Source organism: Rhinoderma darwinii, chromosome 4 (genome assembly GCF_050947455.1).
Source record: "Rhinoderma darwinii isolate aRhiDar2 chromosome 4, aRhiDar2.hap1, whole genome shotgun sequence".
Classification (NCBI taxonomy): Eukaryota; Metazoa; Chordata; class Amphibia; order Anura; family Rhinodermatidae; genus Rhinoderma; species Rhinoderma darwinii.
In genome coordinates, this window is record NC_134690.1 from 164062700 (window position 1) to 164080227 (window position 17528).

General features: G+C 42.6%; 1 long non-coding RNA gene across 1 annotated transcript; it reads left to right on the plus strand.

Annotated features, from left to right (window-relative positions):
- The first annotated feature begins 2753 nt into the window (after positions 1 to 2753).
- Positions 2754 to 4478, plus strand: LOC142760914 (uncharacterized). Its single transcript, XR_012883454.1, has 3 exons — positions 2754 to 2991; positions 3789 to 3912; positions 4315 to 4478. It is a non-coding gene; the product is annotated as an uncharacterized LOC142760914 (long non-coding RNA).
- Positions 4479 to 17528: the final 13050 nt, after the last annotated feature.

A 17528-nucleotide genomic window follows, 5' to 3' on the forward strand; every position in this document is an offset into this window, starting at 1 on the left:
TCCTCTGTTGCAGAAATGCTGCGGTTCTGCCGCAAAAATCACAAATGAGAAAAAAAAAAAAAGCCACTTTTTTAAATTGATAAAGTTTAGACTTGCCCCGGCCGTAGTCCTGGTGACGCGATCCTCTATTCTTAGCGCAGCCCCGCCTCCTGTCATGACGTTTCATCCCATGTGACTGCTGCAGCGGTCACATGGTCTACAGCGTCATCCCAGGAGGCGGGGCTACGTTCAGAAGAGAGAGATGCGTCACTTAAACTACGGCCGGGGTAAGTCTAAACTTTTTTTTCCCTGCAGGATTCCCGCAGCGGACATGCCTCACCAAACCTGTGCCACTATTTGGTGCGGTTTTGCTGGCGGAATTCCCTGCGGCTCCCGGGATAAGCTGTGTAGTTTTACTCAGCATATCCGCCTAGTGTGTCCCTTATGATGTCGCTCCTGGAGCTGCTGCCGGTCTCTAAATAGGCAGTTGGTCCAGTAGAATTTGGAATTATTTTTTTTTGTGAACCAGCTTAAAAAAATACAAAACTTTGGTGTTAGGGCCTGTTCACATCACTGTTCGCTTCCGCTCCGGGGTTCCTTCTGAGGTTTCTGTCGGGTGAACCCCGCAACGTAAAGTAAAAGTGATAGCACAGCTTCCGTTTGCATCACCATTAGCGCAGTCGACTGCGCTATTAATTCCGTCCGAAAACCAGCCGGAATGGTGACGAACGGAAACCATTAGCGATGTTTCCGTCACCATTGAGATCAATGGTGACTGAAACGGAAGCTGTGCTGTCACTTTCACTTTCCGTTGCGGGGTTCACCCGACAGAAACCTCAGAAGGAACCCCGGAGCGGAAGCGAACGGTGATGTGAACAGGCCTTAACACAAAAGTTTTGTATTTTTTTAAGCTGGTTCACAAAAAAAAATAATTCCAAATTCTACTGGACCAACTGGCTATTTAGAGAGCGGCAGCAGCTCCAGGAGCGACATCATAAGGGACACACTAGGCGGATATGCTGAGTAAAACTACACAGCTTATCCCGGGAGCCGCAGGGAATTCTGCCAGCAAAACCGCACCAAATAGTGGCGCAGGTTTCGTGAGGCGTGTCCGCTGCGGGAATCCTGCAGGGAAAAAAAAGTTTAGACTTGCCCTGGCCGTAGTCCTGGTGACGCATCTCTCTCTTCTGAACGTAGCCCCGCCTCCTGGGATGACGCTGTAGACCATGTGACCGCTGCATCAGTCACATGGGATGAAACGTCATGACAGGAGGCCGAGCTGCGCTAAGAATAGAGGATCGCGTCACCAGGACTACGGCCGGGGCAAGTCTAAACTTTATCAATTTAAAAAAGTACCTTTTTTTTCTTCTCTTGTGTGATTTTTGCGGCAGAATCGCAGCATTTCCGCAACAGAGGAGCAGCGATTCCATAGAATACATTGACATGCGACTTAAAAAGCCAAAGTCACACTGCAGGTCCATTATTTTTGCAGCGTGTGGATGAGATTTGTTCAAATCTCATCCACTCTGCTGCGACTGTGATACGCTGCGGATTATCCACAATAAAATGTGTTGCATAAAATCCGCAGTGTTCATGCCTAGTGTGTTCCTACCCTAAGGCCGGATTTACACAAGCGTGTGCTTTTTGCACGCGCAAAAAACGTGGCATTTTGCGCATGCAAAAGGTCCATAACAGCTCCGTGTGTCAGCAGCGTATGATGCGCGGCTGTGTGATTTTCGCGCAGCCGCCATCATTATGACACTCTGTTTGTATGTTTGTAGCACGCGGTGCTTTTCTAATTTCATTCATAGTTTATACGGCTGCGGAAGTGCTGAGCGTGATTTTCACACACCCATTGACTTCAATGGGTGCGTGATGCGCGAACAATGCACCAATATAGGACATGTCGTGAGTTTTACGCAGCGGACACACGCTGTGTGAAAATCACTGACAGTCCGCACGGCACCATAGAGTAACATAGATCCATACGAGGCGCGTGAAAATCACGCACGTTGCACGGACGTATTACACGTTCGTCTGAATAAGCCCTAACAATAAGGCCCAGTTCACAGAGTTTTTGGGCCTTGACATTGACTCGGACGCTGCGTCAGAATCAGCACCAAACCACTTCCAAAACCGCCTCCCATTGATTTAATCTGAAATCAATGGGAGCCAGTCGCGGAAAAAAGAAAAAGCAGCACGTCCTTTCTTGCCGCGGTTCCGCCTCTGACCTCCCATCTAAATCAATGGGAGGCAGAAAATGCATTTTTCGCTGCGTTTTTTGTCTGCTGTCCTCAATCGCCGCGAGCAAAAAACGCAGCAAAAAAACGCGGCAAGATAGTGTGGGCAGGTCAAAATCTGCCTCAAAATTCTTTAAGGAATTTTGAGGCAGATTTTTTTTTGCCTGCAAAATACTGTGTAAACAGGGCCATACATAAACAACACTTTGAGATAATTTACTCACTGTGTGTCAGAAGAGCTGCTCCCACTCCAGTCCTCTTCCGGCGATGTCTTCCAGGGGAGGTCTTCGGTCCAGACGTCCAGTCCTTCACCTCCAGCCAGGCTCCAGGTAAGTTTTGTCCATGTGTGTCCGCGGCTGCGCGCGCTTCGTTCGCGGGTGCGCGCGCGGCCGGTCGCGGGTGCGCGCGCTTCGTTTGCGGGTGCGCGCGCGGTCGATCGCGGGTGCGCGCGCGGACGGTCTCCAGTGCGGGCGTTCGTGGATGCGCGCTCGCGAGTGCGCACGCGCGGCAGTTTCATTGTGCGCGAGATCGGGTGCGCGCGCGGGCGGACGGTTTGACGGCCCCCCATGACGAGGGGAGGGGGCCCGCAGCAGCAGCAGCAGCAGCAGCTCACGACATTCTTTTGGTGAAAAAAACGGGCCCCATTGCAGGGGCCCGTTTTTTCCTACCAAAAGAATGTCGAGGCAGTTGCCGGGCCCCCCTTTCAATTAGTTTTGGCCGGGCCCCTCACACCACTACCCCTAATACCCCCCTGATGGCGGCCCTGACTCAGGTTAGTAGCCAAAGCAGAGACACATATGCTGTCTACAGATGGGTTTCTCTGTTTTGGCTATAAATCTGTCATGTTTCAAGGCTCTAATCTGTTATAGAGTTCTCCTTCACACAGCCACTAGGGGGAACACACTGCACATAGATTTATACTGCTCCAATTGAATTCAAAACTATCTGTCTCAATCTGTATGCGAGGGGCTCCTACTGGAGGCTGCAGGGAGAAATAACTGTATTATTTATCTCTATGCCTGTGTGGTTGCTTCTCATAAGCAATGCTATTCCTGCATCTAGGAAGGCCCCCTAAGCCTCTGAGCCCCAGATTTAGCTACACCCATGACTGTGTATGTGTGTTAATATATAAGCTGCACTTTATTGTAATAATGTAAATAAAATTATGGGGCAGTATCACAGTACTTAGACTGGCGTTTCTTGCGCCAGCTTTAGTCCAGACTTCGATGGAGTAAAAATCCTCCAAATTTATTAAGAGGCGCAAGCCTCTTAATAAATTTGGCACATCTTTGGCTGTTTGTGCATTAAAAGTTCAAATCTGCACCTGCTGTGAGCAGTTGTAGATTTGTTCTATAATTTACGCCAGTTTGTGGCCTAAATTATAGTAAATCTGTTGGTGGTTCCACAATTTGCAACTTTTAAAATCCACAAAGTAGCATAAAGTCATTCATAAATTAATATTTATTGTGATACTTAGATTATCTTTGCAAAAAAACTTTTTTACTTTATCAAAAGATTAGATTGAGATCAATTATATGCAAATAATTTAAATTTTAACATCACTCATAGTGCCAAAGTCCATAAGAAATTCAAAGAGAATCGCAAAGAGAATCGAAGTTGCAACATGCTTTACTTCATTGTATTGCTGTCTTTTGAGAATTGGAAGCCTCTCATCTAGCATATCTGAACCCAGGTTTGCCATTACTTACATCCGGTCAATTTATCTACTGCTATCACTCTGTGATAGTTTATGTTTATTTATGATCGTGTGTGTTTATTTATAGGCTGTACCATATTGGAAGTGTTTATGTCACATTAGTGTATTTGTATATCATAGACTGTGCTGTATTGTGTTGCAAAAATGTGTGTGTATTTATAGGAAGCCCCAAAGTATTTAAAGTTAACTTTCTTAGTTTGTTTTTTTCATACATTACTACAAATACAAGCAATAATATATCCCCATTATATCACATTCACGGAGTGGATTACGGGTAGGAAAAAGAAAATGAAATGGGAGTAAAGGAAAGAGAAGAGAAAAATGGAGCACAATCTGCTGCTAGACATATTCCAATGAATATCTATTCTCCATCCACAGTTGCCTTTCGTTCAATTTTTTATGGTATACCGAAACCTCCCAAGCGAAGAATCTTTCAGAAAACATATGTTGATTCATGGTCCATATAACCTCTGATATATTAGGTACTGATTCTGCTTTGTCCAGTTTGGCAATACAAATCCTAGCCGCTAATAAAATGTTGAAGGTCACATGTCTATATTTCTGTGGAATTGCTTCGCCATGTAAATTTATCAAACAGCAATTTTGGTAAGTACGAAAGCATCAAACCCGTTACTTGTAGTATAAGATTGTTTACTATGTTCCAAAAGACAAGCCAGTTTTGACAGGCCCACCATATACAGTATGTATTAGTGTACCTTCTTTGCTGCACCTCTTCTAACATAGCCTACAATAGTTTAGGAAAGCATGGTAAAATTTCACTGAGGGCATGCACCATTTTAAGAAAAATCTATGTGAATATTCTTCATGGTTGATACATGAATATCTGATAGCTTAGTTCCAATCTTTTAAAGAAAAAGATTCCCCTATATCTCTTTTCCATTTCACCACGTAGAAATTCTTGCCCGTTAAACTATGGGTAGCCATAAGAATTTTGTAAATAGTTTAAATTCTGTTCACTATTAATAAATTGTATAAAAGTGTGGCTGTGGCCTCTAGAATCCAATTGCCCCAATTTCGATATCACAACAGTGTTTATTTATAGACTGCATCTTATTAGGATTTAACAATACTCTGTAAGTGTATATGTCACTATAGTGTATTTGCATATCATAGGCTGTGCTTTATTGTGTTTCCAATATAGAATTTGAATGCATAAAATTTGTTCTTGTTAATGTTTACAGTTATCTACCCTGCTCTTTATATATATTTACATATGTAATTCCTGTGGTGGCATAAACCAGACAAACACAATTTATATATATTTTTTATTAATTGAATTGGTATATCCTTTCATGATGTGTGCGTTTTAATAGGGTAAAAATGACAGAAGTGATAGACAGAACATGTGCACACTACTTCCTCACTGTGAAGGGGGCGCTGCCATGTCAGCCCGTTGCAGAGAGACTGATAGACAAGCGGTGTCACAGCCTTCCTATGTCTGACTCTGGTTATACAGCTTGTGTTCAGTAGTTGCTTCTCTATATTTAGTCCCTGCTTCTCAGGTGTCTCTGCCAGGTTAGTACCTGTTGCATGGGAGGCAGAAACACTAGCAGTGAGCCACAAGCAACGCTGTTATCTATGAGAGGATTTTCTCTGCCTAAATTCCTAAATATTGTTATTCCTCACAGGCATAATGCACTGATATATACAGATATATAGACAAGTCAGGACATTACAGGGAGAAAAAAAGATTACAAGTAAAAATTCACTAATAGCCCTAAAAAATGCACATCTGGTTTTTACATAAATACTGGTGTCAAAACATACAATAAAACACATTATTTCATACACTATATTAAATGAACATTAAAAAATATTAAATAACATCCTCATAACTGAAATAACCCGTACAATATTATTTATGGTGACCAGTAAATGGCATAAAACAGAAAAACAATGGTGTAATTGCTTTTTTTTCTTGATTTCTCCCATTTTAACAATTAATATAAATGAAACGCTTACTGTGGCAAAAAATATCACCTGAGAAAACATTCACTTGTCTAAAAGATCAAGACTTCATACAGCTGTGTCAACGTAAAAATAAAAAAAATTATGGCTGTTGGAAAGTGGGAAGGCAAAATTCAAAAATTCTTCCGACCCCTTGAACAAAAAGTGCAACCAGATTTCCGACATTTAAAGAGATACTCTGCTATAGTATACATTTTATTTTGATGTCAAAAATTGTGTGTGTGTGTGTGTGTGTGTGTGTGTGTGATGATGTAAACAAAATGATCATGTGTGTATTTATTGGCAGCACTCTATTTTAAAATACAAAGTTTGTGTATTCCAATCAGCCTTAACATTAAAACCACGTACCTAATCGGAATAATATTTCAGGAATTTGGAGGCCAAGTCAACAACTTAAACTCTTTGTCATATCCCTCAAACTATTCCTGAACAATTTTTGCAGTGTGGCAGGGCGCACTATCCTGCCGAAAGAAGGAAATGCAAATTAGGGAATACTGTTGCAACAAATGGGTATTCTTGGTCTGCAACAATGTTTAGGTAGGTGCAATGTGTGGAAATAGGACCCAAAGTTTCCCAGCAATACATTGCCCAGATAATCACACTGCCTGCACCAGCTTGCCTTCTTCCCATAGTGCATCCTGGTGCCAACTGTTACTTAGATATGCAACACACACGCACCAGGCCGTCAATATCATGTAAAATAAAAATTGGTTCATTAGACAAGGCCACCTTCTTCCATTGCTCAATTGTTAAGTTCTCATGCTTATATTCCCATTGTAGGTACTTTCAGTGGTGGACAGGGGTCAGCGACGCAGCCCCTAATGCAGCAAGCTGCCATGCACTGTGTGTTCTGACACCTTTCTATCACAGCCAGCATTAACTTCTTCAGCAGTTTCTGCTACAGTAGTGCTTCTGTGGGATCGGACCAGACTGGCTAACCTTCACTCTCCACGCGCATCAAAGAGCCTTGCGCACCCATAACCCTGTAGCCAGTTCACCAGTTGTCCTTCCTTGGACCGCTTTTGGAAGGTACTAACCACTGCATATCGGGAACATCGGGAAGATCTGCTGTTTTAGAGATGCTCTTACCCAATTGTCTGGCTATCACAATTTGTCCCTTGCTCAGATCCTTACACTTCCCCATTTTTCCTGCTTACAACACATCAACTTCAAGAACTGACTGTTCTCTTTCTGCCTCAGAGACACCAGGCATGAGGGCGCCCGTGCCACCCTTTGGGACGGGACCCCCATGGCCGGAGGCGACAGATACTATTGAACACTAGACAACAGCAGGGAAGTATCTCCCTGCACTGCTATCTACTAGCACCACTGTAGCTCCCTGAAGGAGCAGAATTAAAGGACAGTGACGACAAGGGCCTCTCCTCGAGTGGAATCCCGGTCACAGCGTCGGCAACGCTGTTGACGGGGATTCCGCTTCCGGAGTTGTCCCTGATGTCACTGTCCATATATGGACAGACACATCAAGCGCTCCATTCAGGAGTGGAATCCCCGGCCACAGGGGGATTCCGCTCCTTCAGGGAGCTACAGTGGCGCTATCTACAGGAAGGGGGCTGTGTGCCACTACCTACAAGGGGGTGTCTGGCACTACCTACAAGGGGACTGTGTGCCACTATCTACAGGGGGGTGTGTGGCACTACCTTAAAGGGGCTGAGAGGCACTACCTACAAGAGGACTGTGTGGCACTACCTACAGAGGGCTGTGTGGCACTACATACAAGGGGGCTGTGTGGTACTACCTACAAATGGCTGTGTGGCACTACCTACAAGGGGGCTGTGTGGCACTATCTACAGGGGGAATCTGTGAGTGGCAGGCTGATGGTCATTTTAGTGAGAGTGGGGGGTTGATTTCCACCTCTAACCTCCAGTAGAAATTAATAGGAGGCAGAAAATCCCTGTGGCGCTTGTTTGGAGTGCTTTTTTGCCTGCGTCTTTTGCAACAGCTTCAATGGCTTAAAAAAAATTAGAGGACAATATACTATGTCCTTGAAGGGGTTATAATATATTATCAAATATTATTATTATTATTATTATTATTATTATACTGTATGGGGGGCACTAAATGGGCATTATTCTGTGTGGGTGTACTATATAGGGCATTATACTGTGTGGGGCACTATATGGGGCATTATACTTTTTTATGGGCCATTTTTTATGGTGAGGGTGGGGTGCCAAAATATAATTTTGTACGCGGCGCCATCTATCCTAAGGCCGGCCCTGTGTACAGGCTGCACACTTTTGTGAGAATATCTATGTCGCACTAGTGTGTGTGTGTATGTATATTTGTATTCATAGCCTGCATTCTGTTGTGGTAATGTCACTAATATTTTGTATCTGTGTATGGTTATCATCCTCGGATATCTGCCTCAGATCCTGTTGAAAATATGTGTCGGATTTGTCTATGGCAAATGCTTTCATAAATTATTTTCCATAACAGTTTTTTTTAAACTGTATTTAACTGCATTTCATTATATTTAATAGTCCCACTATGGGACTTTATAATGCAATCATTTGATTACAATTTTAACGCTTTGGTATACTCAGTATATCAAAATATTATGCCTGTAAGAGTATGTTCACATGGCCTATTTTCGGCCGTTTTTCGGGCCGTAAACTGCCGAAAAATCAGAAGCAGAACGCCTCCAAACATCTGCCCATTGATTTCAATGGGAAAACGGCGTTCTGTTCTGACGGAGCGTTTTTCGCGGTGAAATTCCGCTGCTTCTCTGCAACAGACTGTGCATGCTGCGGAGTGAAAATTCTGCACCACAGTCTAAATTCTGCACTGTCATTATCCGCAACGTCTAAACTAAGTTACCTAAAAAGATATAAAAATCAAAGGAAAAAAAGTCTGCTGCAGATTTCCACTGCGGTCTGTCCGCAGTGGAATTCCACCACGTTTGACCGTGCCCTAACAGAGCATCCAATACAGATGTGAACATTGCCTTACTTATTCTTTAACCCCTTCCCTCTTTGGGCACTTTTGACCTTCCTGACAGAGCCTCATTTTTCAAATCTGACATGTTTCACTTTATGTGGTAATAACTCCGCAATGCTTTTACCTATCCAAGCGATTCTGAGATTGTTTTCTCGTGACACATTGGACTTTATGTTACTGGCAAAATTTGCCCGATACATTCAGTATTTAATTGTGAAAAACACCAAAATTTAGCGAAAAATTGCAAAAATGAGCATTTTTCTCAATTTAAATGTATCTGCTTGTAAGACAGGCAGTTATACCACACAAAAATTTTGCTAATTAACATCCCCCATATGTCTACTTTATTTTAGCAGCGTTTTTTGAACATCATTTTATTTTTCTAGGACGTTACAAGGCTTAGAACTTTAGCAGCAATTTCTCACATTTTCAAGAAAATTTCAAAATGCTATTTTTACAGGGGCCAGTTCAGTTGTGAAGTGGCTTTGAGGTCCTTAGATATTAGAAACCCCCAATAAGTCACCCCATTTTAAAAACTGCACCCCTCAAAGTATTCAAAACAGCATTTAGAAAGTTTCTTAACCCTTTAAACATTGCGCAGGAATTAAAGCAAAGTAGAGGTGATATTTACAAACTTCATTTTTTTTTGCAGAAATTCATTTTTAATCCATTTTTTTTTGTAACACAGAAGGTTTTACCAGAGAAACGCAATTCAATATTTGTTGCCCAGGTTCTGCAGATTTAGGAAATATCCCACATGTGGCCCTGGTGTGCTTATGGACTGAAGCACAGGCCTCAGAAGTAAAGGAGCACCTAGTGGATTTTGGGGCCTCCTTTTTATTAGAATATATTTTAGGCACCATGTCACGTTTGAAGGGCTCTTGCGGTGCCAAAACAGTGGAAACCCCCACAAGTGGCACTATTTTGGAAACTACACCCTTTGAGGAAATTATCTAGGGGTATAGTGAGCATTTTGACCCCACTGGTTATTTGCAGAAATTTTTGGAAGTAGGCAGTGAAAATGAAAATCTAACTTTTTTCAAAGAAAATGTAGGTTTAGCGAATTTTTTCTCATTTCCACGAGGACTAAAGGAGAAAAAGCTCCACAACATTTGTAAAGCAATTTCTCCCGAGTAAAACAGTACCCCACATGTGGTCATAAACGGCTGTTTGGACACACGGCAGGGTTCCGAAGAGAAAGCGCCATTTGGAGCTCAAATTTGACAGGGATGGTTTTTGGAGGCCATGTCACATGTGCAAAGAACCTGAGGGGCCAAAACAGTGGAAACCCCCCACAAGTGACCCCATTTTGGAAACTGCACCCCTTGAGGAAATTATCTAGTGGTATAGTGAGCATTTTGACCCCACAGTTTTTTTGCAGAAAATTCTGGAAGTAGGCAGTGAAAATTAAAATCTACATTTTTTCAAAGAAAATGTAGGTTTAGCTAATTTTTTCTCATTTCCACGAGGACTAAAGGAGAAAAAGGTCCACAACATTTGTAAAGCAATTTCTCCCGAGTAAAACAGTACCCCACATGTGGTCATAAACAGCTGTTTGGACACACTGCAGGGCTCAGAAGCGCTATTTGACTTTTGGAACTAGGATTTAGCTGGATATGTGTGTGGACACAATGTTGCTTTTGGCATAATAAAGGGGTTAATGAATTATGAAATTACAAATTTATGGATGTATGGTACTCTTTGAAGCAATCCTTGATACACAGGCCTGGTTTTTCGGGGCAGGTTTCACAGTGGTAAATAGTGTATTTTCTTATTCCCCTTTTGGAACACATTCTGCACCTTTTTTGTGTCCTTCTCTTCTTCGAAATTTGGGGCACTTCATTGGGGAAATGTTGCCCTGGTACAATGCGTGGAGTATCGCTACCAGCAGATGTGCTTGGGCCCTCCCCTGCCTGGTTCCCAAATAGAAGTGCCTTGATCACCACCTCTTGGAAGTTAAGGAATGTCCCTGTCCGGCCTGCACATCGGGATAGTACGTAAGCATTATACATTGCCATCTGTACAATGTGCACGGCCAGCTTTTTGTACCATGTCTTTGTTTTCCATAGGGCACTATAAGGCTTCAGTACTTGATCAGAGAGATCAGCCCCGCCCATGTACTTATTGTAGCCCAGGATGCAATTTGGCTTCTGGGTCACTGTGGTGGTACCTTGTTCAGGGACAGGGGTGCTGCCGCTGCCATCAATTGTGGTCAATATAAGGACATCCCTCTTGTCCTTATATTTGACGAACAGCATGTTCTCACTGCATAGTTCCCTGCTCTCACCCTTTCTGAGGCTTTGGCTAAGCAGTGTTTTAGGGAGGCCTCTCTGATTTTTGCGCACAGTACCGCATGCTACAGTACTTCTGGCAGAAAGGCACTTAAATAGTGGGATGCTGGTATAGAAGTTATCGACGTAAAGGTGATAACCCTTGTCCAGCAATGGGTGCATCAAATCCCACACTATTTTCCCACTAACTCCCAGGACGGGGGGGGCATTCTGGGGGTTCAATAATAGAGTCCTTCCCTTCGTAAACCCTAAACCTGTGTGTATACCCAGATGTACTCTCACACATTTTGTACAATTTAATTCCATACCTTGCCCTCTTATTGGGCAGGTATTGGCGGAATTTAAGCCTCCCCTTAAAATGAACAAGGGACTCGTCTATGGAAATATATTTATCGGGGGTGTACACTTGTGAAAATTTGGTGGAGAAATGATCAATGAGTGGCCTGATTTTAAAAAGACGGTCAAATGTGGGGTCGTTCTGGGGCGGGCACTGTGCATTATCATTATAATGCAAGAATTTTAAAATGGCTTCAAAGCGAGTCCGGATCATGACCATGCGGTAAATTGGGGTGCTGTACAAAATATCCGCACTCCAGTATTGCCTAAGCACTGGCTTCCTCACTAGTCCCATATGCAGCACAAGGCCCCAAAATGTCATCATCTCCGCTGCATCTACTAGGGTCCACCTAACAAATGATGAAGTGGGGTTTTGGGTTAAAAATTGTTGGGCGTACAGATTCGTCTGGGCCACCATTAAATTAACAAACTCCTCAGAGAAAAAGACCTTGAAAAAGTCCATTTCTGTGAGGCCTTCAGTCTCAAACTGAATTCCTGAGCTGCCTATAAAATCAGGAATTTGAGGCTCATAATTTTCGGGGAGTGGAGTCCACACGGGATCAATCATTGGGGTTGGCTCAGCTGCTCTCCTGGGTCGCCTTTGGGGGGGTTCCTCATCACTGGAGGAGCAGGAGGAGGAAACTAAAAGGAGTGGGGCATATTCTTCCTCTCCCTCGCTTGCCGACTCAGTGTCAGAGGCAATGATGGCATATGCCTCCTCGACTGAATACATCCTTCTGGACGATTGAGACATTTTGATTTATTACAGGGGGTTGTGTGGTGTTTTTACACGTGTAATCAACTTTTATTTTTACACAGGGGGGTGTGTGTATGTGTGGTGTTTTTACACGTGTATAGTGAACAGAAATTAGAAGATAAGAAAGAAGAGAAGAAAAAAAAAAAATAGAATTTACTGTACGATCGTCAGTTAGAAAAAAACAACTGAACGTCCGTCAGTAACTGACGCTATCTATTACTAAAAAAAACCTGTAGTCTAACTAACTTGCTACAGCAAAACTAGGTTCTAAAAATCTACTGGACGAACGTCAGTAAAAAAGCAACTGAACGTCCGTCAGTAACTGACGCTATCTATTACTAAAAAAAACCTGTAGTCTAACTAACTTGCTACAGCAAAACTAGGTTCTAAAAATTTACTGGACGAACGTCAGTAAAAAAACAACTGAACGTCCGTCAGTAACTGACGCTATCTATTACTAAAAAAAACTTGTAGTCTAACTAACTTGCTACAGCAAAACTAGGTTCTAAAAATCTACTGGACGAACGTCAGTAAAAAAGCAACTGAACGTCCGTCAGTAACTGACGCTATCTATTACTAAAAAAAACCTGTAGTCTAACTAACTTGCTACAGCAAAACTAGGTTCTAAAAATTTACTGGACGAACGTCAGTAAAAAAGCAACTGAACGTCCATCAGTAACTGACGCTATCTATTACTAAAAAAAACCTGTAGTCTAACTAACTTGCTACAGCAAAACTAGGTTCTAAAAATTTACTGGACGAACGTCAGTAAAAAAACAACTGAACGTCCGTCAGTAACTGACGCTATCTATTACTAAAAAAAACCTGTAGTCTAACTAACTTGCTACAGCAAAACTAGGTTCTAAAAATTTACTGGACGAACGTCAGTAAAAAACAACTGAACGTCCGTCAGTAACTGACGCTATCTATTACTAAAAAAAAACTGTAGTCTAACTAACTTGCTACGCACACTATGGAAAGCTGCGGGTGAAAAAAAGACCTAAAAAAACCTGCGTAAAAAAATTACCTGTCTGATCACAAAAAAATTTAAAAAAAAGGTGATCAGACAGAAGCAGCAAAAGGGCTTTCTTATTTTTCACACAGTAGTGCAGGATGCACTACAAATTCCAGAAAATCCGCAGCAGACACTCTCTCAACCGCTCTGCACGCTGCCTCAAACTGGAATGGCGGCGTGCAGAGCAGTGTCGATGTACACAACACTGCCTGGTGCACTGATTGGTCGGTCGTTACAGACCGACCAATCAGATCGCTCCTAGAGGTGGCATCACTGCCACCTCCCTAGGTGACGTTGGTGGCGATGGGTGTTGTCTTAGACAGCACCAATCGCCACTGTCTAACTGTGCCCTGTGACTCCAGGGCGCAGTTTTAACAAAAATCCTTGCTATTGGCCGGTCAGAATTGACTGGCCAATAGCAGCGATCGCCGATGAGGGGGGGGGGCCAAAATGGCACCCTGGGCGAGTAGTAGAGATGGCCTGCTGTCATGGACAGCAGCCATCTTTACTTTGTCACGGTGCAATTGGCACCGATGACCGTTTCCCGTTGCGCCGTACATATACGGCGCTTTGCGGGAAGCACCTCCCAACAGCGCCGTATATATACGGCGGATGTCGGGAAGGGGTTAAAAATCACATAATAAATGTAGCTATTTCTAGGAAATTTACTAAATGTTATATATAAAGCAAAAACATATAGTACTAGGCAAAAACCAGAACCCCTTTTTGTTTATTTAATGTTTAGTCAAAATAGCTATTAAATATAAGTTATTTTAAGCTTCAGAAAAAAATGAAAACACATAATAAGCAAAAAATTGACACAAAAACTCAACATCTAAATGTATTACTAGTGTTCTTATTATGAATGTACAGGGAAAATGAAATGTTAAGCACGTCAGCAATTTAGTGATTTTCACTTTCCTGTAATATATGACAAAAGTGAGAGGCTGCCATTTCCCCTCCTCAATGTTTCCACTGTATGCAGGACATATTCATCATATGGCTGCACATGCATTTAGTGGGTATTGTTTAATACATTGTGGTTAACTGTGTGCTATGCTGTTGATTGATATTGTATCACTTAGAAACTATGCAAATAATTAAACTGCATTACAAAAAAATGGGGACATGGTATGGAAAATCAATGACAAATAAATAATACACAAAAAGCTTCATAGCCCATAAGTATTGTTCCCAAGAGAGGCCTAAAAATAGGAGTAAAATTACCAAATTTATTTATTCTGGTTCCATTAGCCAAAGCCCGAAGATTATCCCAAATGAAGGAAAGGTATAAAGAAAAGACTGATGCTTCTCATCACTTGTGTGTCCACTCCTGTGTTTAGCTAAAAAAAAACTGCTCCAAAAACTGCATTAAAACTGTGTGTGCGTGTGATCCTGGCCTAATGGAATTATGCCATATCCATGACACCCATAATTTATATATGCAATACCATTTTAGTACCCTAGTCCCATACATTGCCATAAGATATCAAGCTATATCTCCATATACCTTCACAAAGAAAGCTTACCACATGTCTGATCACCTAAACTGTTACAGATATGTTCTATATATTATTATTATTGTTATTATTATTATTATTATTATTATTATTATTATTAATAAAAATCATCATCATAGGGGTTTCCCTTAATGAGCAACCCCGTTAATGACGGGGAATGTATAGATGGGTACATATTTCGCCTGCATTGATGTTGCATGGGAAATATACAATTACATGTAGCTAATTCATATGCATGGCGATCATGTAATGTTGAGTCCTTTAGAGCGAGAGTAGCTCTTTCTAGCAGCTCTCTGAAAGCCAGTGGAAAAGGGGGACATATTTAAGAGAATGTTATTATTAGGTTTTGTAACAATGCCGCCTGGCCACAAGATTCCAGAAGTAGACTTCACATACAGCAATCCCGATTCCCGGGTATTTGCTGTGTCTCCCAGTACTCAGTTATCCCCAGGAATTGCAGTAGGGCCAATTTGTGAGCCAACCAGAGATTCGAAAGGATTAGAAATATGGAATATGTTTCACAATTCTAGAAGGTAAATGGAAAACAAGAAACAGGAACTCACCGATTAAAGCCCTGGATGGTAACAAGATGATGATGTCAGACGGGTGATGAAACAAATGGATGATAGATGATTATAACAGGCGAATAATGGTAACAAATAGATGATGCTTGATAACAACAAGTTGACCCTAACTCTAGCTAACCCTATATCTATCCGTGAACACTGACCCTAACAACAGACACCACTAAACCCCTGTCCCAAACACTGTCCCTAATGGAGTGCCTAATTTGCAGACACTGTACCTGATACAACACAAAAAGAACACAAGGAACCAGAGGTAATGAAAACAAAACTAAACAGATCTAAAAAAAACAGTCAAAGCAGGAAAAGCAGAACAGAGAAGAATAGAGACAGGAGAAAACTGAACAACTAAACAAGACTAAACATGGAAGCAAACAACAACTGAGGAAATACAAGACAGAGCCATAAAACACAAGACTAGACTGGTAACATACTATCTGCACAGAGTGGAGAGAAGTACAAAGCAAACACACATAGCATTTCACTAGCACCACACTGCTGGAGCAATAATTCTTAAAGGGGTTGACTAGTTTAGAAAACTCATTTTCATTTACCTTATTAAGGAATCGTGAGTTAATAGAGGGTTTCCCCTGTTCAGAATCCTCATCTCTTGGCCAGAGTAGAGAGTTACAACAAATGTCTCTTGCTCTGGAGGCCCAGTTTCCCCTGTGGTGGCGCTGCAGAGAAATTGAACATTATCTGCCAAGTTTTTCCACATAATACAGCTAATCGCTGGGGGTCCCAGCAGTGGAGAAACTTTGTGATCAGCTTATTGCCAAAGGACCTTTCTAACAAGTAGGGATTGTTCAAAGCATAGAACCGTTTTAAGAACTCTCTCCGAATGTGCCTCAGTGGCTCACATCAGTGTGGTCCTCTAACCTGAACTGATGAATCAGCTATGTAGCAGTTGTCTTTAGCAATTGCCCCGGATGGTGATTAATAGCTAGGAGATGACGAGTGTGTAGGAATAGACCTGCTGCTTGTAATACATCTCTATTATAAGGGAACTTTCTGACAATTTTGGTGCTCCCCTTACCACTGATGACTTCAACACCCTCTTCTTCCTCTGCTGAGGCTCTAGAGCTCCCCTGTGTACACAACCCAAATCCCCCCTGCTGATTGCTCTGCATCTTTACTCAAACTTCAATTTCTCTGGAGCCACTATATACATTATATAATCTGTAGAGCAACAGTATTTGAGCACACAATTACATTATTCAAACTTTGGAAAATGATCTATGAATCAAAATACATATGTATATACTGTATTGTATATAACTTATAGATTAATAGGTGTGTCCTACATAAAATTGGCAATTTTGCTTTGAGTGCTGCTGGGATCTGTGTGTATGGCGGGTTGCAGTTGGCAATGAAAAGGTGTAAAGTCCACGCTTGGCTTAATTGCAGTCCAAAAATAAACAAGTGCTTATCCAGCATACAAGACTTGCAGCATATAAACAAAACAAACAACTTGCACATCTGGGCAAACAGCGGGTTTCCTCACCTATTATAAATCATGAGTGCAGTTGGAATGTCCGTGGCTGTGGGTCGTCAGTTCCACTCTCCCCCTGACAGACGCAGCCACGAGTCGATGAGCGCTGGCCCCAGTCTCCTCCTCAGGAGACGCCAGCGCTCGCTTCCACTCACCTCAGCCGGATCCCTTAGGGTGCACGCGCACGCTCGTGCCCGCTCTTAAAGGGGCAGCACGCACCAGACCTTGATGAACTATCAGCCCATGAGTCCCTGGACTATAAGAGGGGTTCAGCCCCTTGCTTCTATGCCTGAGCATTGTTGTCGTATCCTAAGTTTGTCTTGCAAATGGTCCCCTAGTGTTTCCTGCTCCCAGTGTTTCCTGTTCCTATATCCTGCAACCTGTATCCTGATCTAGTGCTGTGCTGTATATCACGCCTGTCCTGCTGCTCCACGCCTGACGTCTACCTGCTGCCTAGTCCCAGCTAAGCCTGCCTTGCTACTGTCCGAGCTGCCACAGGTACCCTATACAAACTATGGACTCTGACCTGCGCCCTGTTGACCAGCTGCCATACCGCCAAGGCGGTATGGCCCTGTGGGTCCACAAACCCAATGTGACAGCAGTGTTCATTGGATTAGGCATCCAACACTATCCTTTTGTGGATTCCCATGCTC